This window comes from Galeopterus variegatus, unplaced genomic scaffold (assembly GCF_000696425.1).
Source record: "Galeopterus variegatus unplaced genomic scaffold, G_variegatus-3.0.2 Scaffold146, whole genome shotgun sequence".
Classification (NCBI taxonomy): Eukaryota; Metazoa; Chordata; class Mammalia; order Dermoptera; family Cynocephalidae; genus Galeopterus; species Galeopterus variegatus.
The window spans coordinates 137,185-146,689 of NW_007726257.1; positions in this window are offsets into that span (position 1 = coordinate 137,185).

Sequence of the window (9,505 nt, forward strand, 5' to 3'; positions counted from 1 at the left end):
GCCTCCTTGCACACATATGTTTGAGCCTAAAGAGAAGTTTCTTCAAGACCCAAGACTAAGAGAGCAATGTCCTGGGTCCTAGGCAGGAGATGGGGGCAGCCCTGCGCCCCCAACCCCCTCCCCCAGAAGCAAGCAAGAGAGCACACCAAAACACCACTTCTGTGCAGGTGGCCCACCACAGCCATGGCTGCTGCAAAAGCAGCTTGATGCCACAGCAGTAACCACAGCCACGGTGCAAGTGACCCACCAGACACTCGACTGCATTGATACAAGCAGAGTCACTAGCAGAGACTGGAAAAAGAAGAGGACCTCTCTCTCCTCAGATATCTCTCTCCTCAAAGCCCACTTCAGAGTAACAGAAGAAGCAACTGCTCTACCAGATGACCAGTCATTAATGTAGAGATACTAGAAAGATGAAAACCCAAGAAAATATGACACCACCAAAAGAATACAGTAGTTCTCAAATACCAGACCCTATAGAGCAGGAAACCCTTGAAATAACAAAAGGAATTCCAAGCAACAGTCCTAAGGAAACTCACTGAGATACAAGAAGACTCAGACAACATAACGAAACAAGAAAAAAAATCTGGGATATGAAGGAGGAAATTTACAAAGAGATTAATACCTTAAAAAAGACCCAAGACCAGACAGTCAGCTCGTAAGTGTATATGGCTGGTCAACAGGGAAGTGTGTAGCTGGCCCAGAGCATGTCACGGCAACCACTCATTCCGTACCTGGCAAAGGGGAGACAGTCCGTGTGAGGAGCTGCTGAGCACCGACACATGCCTCCTACAGTGCTTGTCTTACTCTGCCTCCTGTTCTAAGTATGGCAACTACATGTCCCAAATCTGCTAAATTTCAAACACGTGGTCCAGTTGTCCCCATAAAGTGCATCCATTCTTTTGAGATTGTGTTCCAAATTTGGATTTGAAAAATATGGTCACTACTATTTTGGCATATTTGTCTCACACACTGTACTAGAATGCAAGTTTATCAAGAGTAAGGATTACGTCTTATTCATCATTCCTGTTGGGAAAAACAGGAAAATGTCAGGGCCCCTCGGATGTTCAGAATCTTGCCGAGCATTTGCTGTAAAGATCCTCAGGTGTTCCTTGTTACTACTTAATGTAAGCTGTGCGTGGGCACCCAGGTGTCCAGGGTTGTGGACTTAAGTATAAAAGACCAACAGCTCAGTCCGCAGTGTTTCTCAGGACTCTCAGAGAAGCCACTAGGACAGTTGCTCCTAGATCTGAGTAAAACCCACTCGTTTTTCTATACCTACGTCTCCCAGAACTTTGTTTTTCTTAACCTAGCTCACAGACCTGTGTGTGGAGGGTTTGTAACCCAGTCTGTGCAAGAGACTCAAGGGGTCTATAAGCCCTAGCTTCACAATTCCAAACCTAGATCATCACTTTTCTACTACCTACACCGTCCTTTAATTCCAAAGTTGGTTCGGCTCTCTCCCTCATCACTTAGAGAGTTGCTATTCCTTGAAAATATGAATCCTAAAATAGCACTCATCTCTTCTCTCTCTTCCAAACTGTGTGTGTTGTGTGTGTATGAAATTAGTTTCTGAAAACATAATTTTCTTTAATGTTTTATATGTGGCAATATAAAAGCTAAAGGCAATTATACCCAGTAAGCAGTGCCTATCAAATGACTTCTTCTGAATACTTCTTTGTCGTGCAGACAACTGAAGAGTGGGGTTTGAAAGTCATAAATTGCACTGCTTTCAGTTAGTATACAAACTAACGTTGGCATGGTCAATGAAAGATGTTAGCTATAGGTGTCAGCCATATAAACAGCTTTCAGTACAGTGCTGTGAATGCATAGCTTTCAATAAGTATTAAAAAGACAGAAATAAACACTTTCAGGAATTACCTACTAATCTAGCATATCCATAGAGCAAATCCTCTAGGATATCAGAAGAATAATTCTGGCAAGTGCTTTGATTCTAAATTCTTCACATTCCACTGGCTTTATCACAGATGCCAGCATTAACACTTTCTTCAGGTGGTATGGATTGAATAGTGTCCCCCGGGTTTTATGCGTTAGAAGTCTGATCCCTACTGCGACTGTTAAGGGGGTGGAAATCCTATTATGGTAATTGAAAGGTGGAGCCTTGAAGAGGTGATTGGATTGTAGGACCGTGCAGTACTGAATGGATTAAAAATGGTGGTCAGGGGCATGGTTCTGAGGGGTTTAAAAGAAGAGGAGAGTCTGTCTGTCTCTGCTCTCTCTCTGCTCCTACCATCTTGCAGTGTGAGACCCCTGGGTCACTGTTGTCACCACCAGATGGACTTTGGACTTCCCAGCCTCAGAAACTGTAAGCAATAAATTTAATTTTCTTTATAAATCACCCAGTTCCAAGTATTTTGTTATAAGCAATGGAAACAAACTAATACAGAGGGGTTTGCAGGAGGGAGGGGTTTTCAGTAGGGACACATTTTCAGTAGGGAGAGGTGGGAGTAATAGCAAAACTTAGCACTTATAACTAGATCCCATAACCCACACCTGAGCCAGTGACCTGATTTTTAAACTCTGACAGGTTACTAATCAATGTTCTGTCTTCCCTGTATTTGGATCAGGAAAGAGATGAAACCATATCTAAAGAACATTAGTAGACTCAGCCGGAAAAACTAGGAAGAAGCCTCAAATAGAGATGTGTACACTCATGTTCAAGGTAGTACTACTCATGGTGGTCAAAAGGTGGAAACAACCCAAATGCCCATCGATGGATAAATGAATGAAGAAAATGTGGCATGTGTATACAATAAAATATTATTCAACCTTTAATGAAGACAATCTAAAATGAATTATACAAATCAAATTTTTTAAAGGAAATTCTGACACATGCTAGAACATGGATGAACCTTGAAGACATTATGCTAAGTGAGATAAACCAGTCACAAAAGGGTGAATACTATATGATTCCGCATATGAGGTATCTAAAGTATTCAATTTCATAGAGACAAAGAATGGGAATTACCAGGGACTGAGGGAAAGAAAAAGGGGAGCTGTTTAATGAGTAGAGTTTCAGATTTACAAGAGGAAAAGAGTTCTAGAGGTGCGTTGCATAACACATATTGAACTGAATGGGGAATTGTTGTTTAATAGGTACAGAGCCTCAGTTTGGGAAGACGCTGGATGGCGGAGATAGTTGCCCAACAACCCATGAATGTATTTAATGCCACATAAGTATACACTTAAAATGATTAAAATGGTAAATTTTATGCTGTCTATATTACCACAGTAATAAAAAAAAAACAAAACCTTTTTTTGTAAATGTATTAGGCAAGTTTCCTTCAAACTCAGAACTCTTTCCTAGGCCATCTTCCCCACCTGGCATGTCAACTCCTTAAAGTTTAGAGAATGCCAAAGAATAAACTAATGTGTTTTCTAGTGGAAACAAAACAAAACTGAGAAGATGCAGGAGCAGGGGCCATGGGGAGGGATTGGCACTTATATGAGCTTGGCCTGTGCGGTGGGTCCCAAATATTAGCGTGCTTCGGAATCTCCTAGAGACTTGCTAAAACATGGATTGCATCTGCATTACTGGCAAGTTCCCAGGTGATGCTGATGTTGCTGATTCAGGCACCACACTTTAGAACCATCAGCCTATCTAAAGCTCTTTGAAGTATCAAAACCATCATCAAAAGTTCTCAAATTTAAGAAGAGGATTTACCTGGACTGTTTGTTGCAATTTCAGATTCCTAAGCCATATAAAAATCTCTACTTTTTAAAGCTTCAAAAAAGAAAAATAGAAGAAAAAAAGGCTGGCAAATTAGCTAAGTTCATTAGAGTGCAAAGTCATGGGTTCAGATCCCCATACCAGCCAGCCACCAAAAAAAATAAACAAAAATAAAGCTTCCCCAGCTGGTTCTGATGCAGTAGGTTCTCATTTACAGGCTAGTAAATGCTGCCCCAAGCGTGCATTAATAGCCCAGGGGCTCTCAAAGTGTGGTCTGTGGACCAAGCAGCAGGAACATCACCTGGGTACTAATTAGAAAACCAAATTCTCAGGCCCCACCCAAGACCTACTGAATCAGACACTCTGGGTGTGGGGCCCAGCAATCTGTGTTTTAATAAGCCCTTTGGGTTAGTAAATGATTCATGCTAAAGTCTGAGAACCATTGAGCTAGATCTTTCAACAACTCTTTTTTTCATTAATATACTGATGGCTAAACCAAAACTTTTAGACAATTGGATATGTAGTTTCACCATGTACGTGGCCAATTACTGGAGAAAGGGACTATTTATTCTTGTTTTATGTTGGCCTGGAAGTGTGATTTGTACATTAATGGGGTTGGAAAACTTAAGAGAATTAGAAATACTCTGGTACCAGAGGCCATGCCTAGCACAATTGATAGAAACTTCAAGGAGGTAAATATTGGCAGTGTTTTCCTGGGATGTAGTGAGTATGCTGTTGTGGGAGGCATTACATCTGCAAGTCGTAGGAAATCTAAGAATGAACTAGACTGGGCCAACCTTTCCCAGATGCCTGTATGAACACTGTCAGTATTCAGACAGGCATCTGGGATTGTTAAAAATACATCCTGGGGTCCCACTCACAAAGATTCTGATTTGACACATCTGGGCTGGGGCTCTGGTATTTCATTGATTCTCAGTGATTCTGAAGTGCCAGATCTGAGAATTACTAACCCAGATATATTTGATGTCCTTTCAACATTTTAGAACTGTAAAATAGAAAGGTTAGTTCCTATGGGTTGGGAAATGAGAAGAGATTAAAGAATCTTCTCTTTTAGATAAGTTTATATTAAAGAGAAATATGGATAACGGTGTCTTCGGCATCCATAAGAAATGGGTTTAAACTACAGCAGAAAGGATTTGCATTAAAGGAAGAAAAATGTCTTAGCACTAGGAATCATTAAACATCGGGATGGGATAAAATAGTTCATTGTGGAAGATTGTTCTCTAGAGATTCTTAAAGTAGGATGACTTATCTGCCTGGAATGATGCTGGGGAATAATTTAATACAGACTGTTTCCTCAAGCTTATGGAAGAATCATAATGACAGGTTCCCTCACTATAAGATTGCTAATAAAACAGAATCAGCAAGCGGTGGATAGATAAGATGTTAATACATTAATAAGTCCTCAGTTTAAACAGGAGGAAAGCCCAGTTCCTTGTTTACCAGTCACCTAATCCTCTGTGGATGCTATGGTTTGGATGTTTGTCCTCACCAAACTCATGTTGAAATCTGATTCCCGATGTGGCAGTTTGGGAGGTGGGGCTTGGTGGGAGGTGTTTGGGTCATGGAGGCAGATCCCTCGTGAATAGATGAATGCCCTCCCTGGTGAGAGAGTGAGCTAATCTAATGCGTTCCCAGGAGGGCTGGTTGTTCAAACGAGCCTGGCACCTCTCTTCTCTCCTTGTCTTGCTTCCTGTCTCGCCCTGTGATCTCTTGCACACACCAGCTTTCCTGTTTTCCACCATGAGTGGAAGCAGCCTGAGGTTCTCACCAGATGCATCTGCCCCAGAATCATGAGCCAAATAAACCTCTTTTCTTTATAAATTACCCAGTCTCAGGTAGTTCTGTGACAGCAGCACAAAAGCTGACTAATATAGTGGGTGACGTAAGAGGCATCGGCTTTTGTCTGAGTATTTGTCCCATGGGGACCAAGTCTCCAACAAAGAAAAATGAGAAGCTTCTATTTGACAATATCTTTCTTTGGCCCTGATTTTGAGGTATGGTTGGAGTTAGACATCAAGGCAAAAGCTGCTGGAAAGGGAAGATCTTAAAGTGAGAAGGGAGCCAGGAAGGAAGCCTCTGAACAAATACAGATATGAATAGCAGCTTGAGAGAACAGGCTTCCACCCTGGACATACAGTGAGGAGCTGACAGCAAGCCAGGAGAGAGGTGTCAGACCCAGAAGTGGACCCAGCTGGGACCAGGCCAGAAGAGACACTACAGTCACTGGGTTTAAATCTCAAGTATTTCTGCTTCAGAAATGGGTCCTAGGGAAACCCTTGTGTGTTTTCAGTTGGAGGCATAACCAAAACTTTTACAGAGCTTATGAAAACTTTTCCAACCTGTCTATAAAATCCAGAAGACTCCTGCTAAGGAGCAAGTTTATAATTTGCAGCAGAGTAGTTTGCAACGTTGGCTCTGGAGACGAGTGACTTGGCTTAAACCCTTCCTCTCCCACTTGACCATGGGCAAGTTTCTTAAGGAAACTGTGGCCCAGAGATATTATTTGAAATAGAAGAACAGTAACTATTCTGGTCAAGTGAGGCAATTTCATGAGATGACTGAGCACAAGGGCTGGCACATGGTCTGTGCTCAATAAATGTTAGCTTTTTACCATTTTTCTATGGAAATGCATGTCTCAACACTTATATTCACTAAAGCAGTACCTACCAAATGCTAGGGTGAGACCTGGCACCAGCCTGTGACAGTTCAGCATTCCTTGGCAAAATGGAAGAAATAAGAACACCACTGTGTGTGGGGGCAGCGGCATTCGTTTGCCAGTGACAGTTTTCTTTCTTGGGAAGCAGTGCCCTTTACTCTGAGGATGTCTAACATTCTTTGCTTTTAGAAGTAATGATCATTGTAGAAGGTACTTTAAGTTTCATGGTATTCTGCAGTTTTAAGTTAGTCCTTGACTTTTTTTTTCCAGGTGCATGATATCCAGGAGTCCAGAACATTCTAAAGGGTGTGAGGAAGCATGAAGGGGGGTGAGCAAGGCAATGACTCCGTGATCCTGCCTGATGCTCCAAGCACGTGAACTTGGCAGGGGCGCCTTCTGCTTCTCTTACCACCGCAGGCTTTTCTTCATATTTCCTTCTCATTTTTTTTTGTTCCTGAGCCAATTTTTCCCTCTCTTTGAGTATGTTGCTTACCTTATTCTCTCTTGATTTTGCTCCAGGCTATTAGGCTATTTTCTGCTTTTTGTGGCATTTCCCACTTTTTGTGCCCTGTTTCTCCTGCCCCTCACACACTTTATATCTGTTCCCGGTTTTGATCCTGATACTTTTTTCAAGCCGCGGGTGCTGTGTCCCCAGGTGTGCCCACTCTCCTAGGTGACAGCAGTGGAAGACACACATATGCTGTGCACGGTGGGGCAGATGCTCTGCTGGCCCCTCCAGATGTAGGTCTGTGTTGAGAACAGAACAAACACAGCCCTCGAGGTTGATCTCCCTGTCTCCACGTTAGTGACATGTTATTAATTGAGATGTTTCCTCTTAGCACCAGAGGCTCATTCATCTAGTAGGAGCATTTCTTCCCTAGAGAGCCAGTTAGGCCAACTCATACCAGGTTGCCTGGGACTTTCCTGGTTTGAGCACTGAAAGTCCCGCCTCCTGGGATGCCCCTGGCAAGCTGGGACAATTGGTCACCTGGAGCCAGCGGCGATCAACCCCCTTTACTAAACTATTGGTCAAAGATTAGGCACAGGTAGGCCTAAATTCGGAGAATGAAACCAGTGAGAGATTGAAGGAGCTGGGGTCACTCAACACAGAGCAGAGAAGGGTGGGGTCGGCCTATTTTGGTAACGACCTTCACGTGTGTCCAGCTGCCTTGGTCTCCGCTGAGATCAGAGCCAGAGGAAATGGGTGTGAGTGCAGCCCGAATTTCCTCACAAAGCTGAATTTCCTGACAGTGAGTATTCTTAGACGCTAGAACAAGTTTCTAAGACAGATTAGGCATTGCCCTGGGAGGTCTTCAGTGCAGTAAATTCCAGAAGACTTCAAGAGATAAGGTGTGGCCCAAGAGCAGAGGGGATGGGCAAAATGCATTTCCAAGAGTCCTTCCAGCCCTAAGATTCTGTTTCTTTTCACATTATGGCTCTGATTTTTCTTGTCCCCTTTTGCTTGTCTATAGTTAAACCTTACGATGACTAGGGGAAAGTGGTTTGATTAGACTCCTGGAGAACCAGTGAAGCTTCTACAAAGCATCACAAAGAGGAAAGATTAGCTTGTTTTTCCCTAAGGCATGCTTAAATTTAGAAAAGGTTATTTATTGCTCAATTTAATGACAGCAATATTAGAAACTTAAAACAGGGAGAAAAATTCCCTACTGAGATAGGAGGTGCTCAGTTTCCCTGGGCTTGGGTTTCAGGACACACCTCTGGGTTTCAAACCATTCCCCAAGGTCTCAGGCCCCTTCTCTAGGCCCTCCCCTGGAGAGGAGTTACTGTTGCTAGTTAGACCTATTTTCAGCACCTTAATGGGGAGGATGAGACCACAAGGGGCTGGCTTATGCAAATCCAGTGACTGGGCATGCTCAGTGGAGAGGAGTTATATAACTGGTAGCTGAATGACCTTTCACTTGGGGTGCTAAAGAACAAAGACTATTCTTGAATATGTTTGGTGCATGGGATGGGATTTGGCCAATGAACATCCTCCAAGAAGAGACCAACTGAGCATATGCAAAACTATGTTACATAACAGGTAACCACCACCTTAATTGAATAGTCATTAGATAGCCAATCTGTAAAAGCAGAATCCCAGCAGAAGGTGGGGCTTCTGCTCGCTCTCTTGGAGCCAGCTCACTCTCTGCCTGTAGAGTGTCTTTCTTTCTTCTCTATCAAACTTACTTTCAGCAAGCAGCTGCTCACTCTCTTGAGCCAGCCTGCACTCTGTACTAGACTTTATGTGTGTATTTCTTAATTTTGTATTAAACTTGATGTGGGCTCTGTTCAGTCTCTGGAGCTACACCACACTCTGCTGTGAAATCTGTATCTCTTATTGATTATATTAAACCTGTTCTCACTTTCTTCCATGACTCTGCTCTTGAATTCTTTCCTGTGGCGGAGTCAAGAACCCAGTAAGAGGATGGGTTGGGTTGAGGCTGACTGTCAGGCCCCCCAGACCCTACCTCTGGCATCACTATGATCCTGTTATTTCAACAGACTGAGTGACCCAACTTCTCTTCCCACTCATTGCCCTGAGATTCCCCAGGACTTCATTAATGTTTAACATGTATTCACCCTTACCCATAGAGGATTCATACATATGGCAATTGGGCCCTATTGAGTGGTTAAAATAAAAAGCAAAGCAAACTTTTAAAAAATCCTAGTTAATTGAGTTATTAGTAATTTTAAAAATCAGCTTATTTTTCTTCATGGAATTGTCTTACATCCTGGGAAATTAAGCTGAGTTATCTGGTGAATCATTGTGGTTAAAATTGATAGGGTTTGGGGTTGGTAATGGGTTCTTCTTTCAGGGATTTCCCCCCTTCATATAAACAGTTCCATTTGTTGGAAATTGAGCACTGTCTACACTAAATCTGAGCATCTCTTCCCACCATGCTGTTCTGAAATTGTTATTACTTATTACTGATCCCAGGTCACCAACCCTGAGGTGAGCCAGAGGCAGACTGACATCAGCTGGCTGATCTTTACATCAGCCCCTGCAAGGGTCCCTTAGATTATGTCTGCCATGTGCCTAGCACAGACCCCACTCCAGCCCACCATTCTCATACCTATAATCTCATCATGGGTTACTCTATGTGTTCACAAACTCAAATGGCTAGGAAAAACTT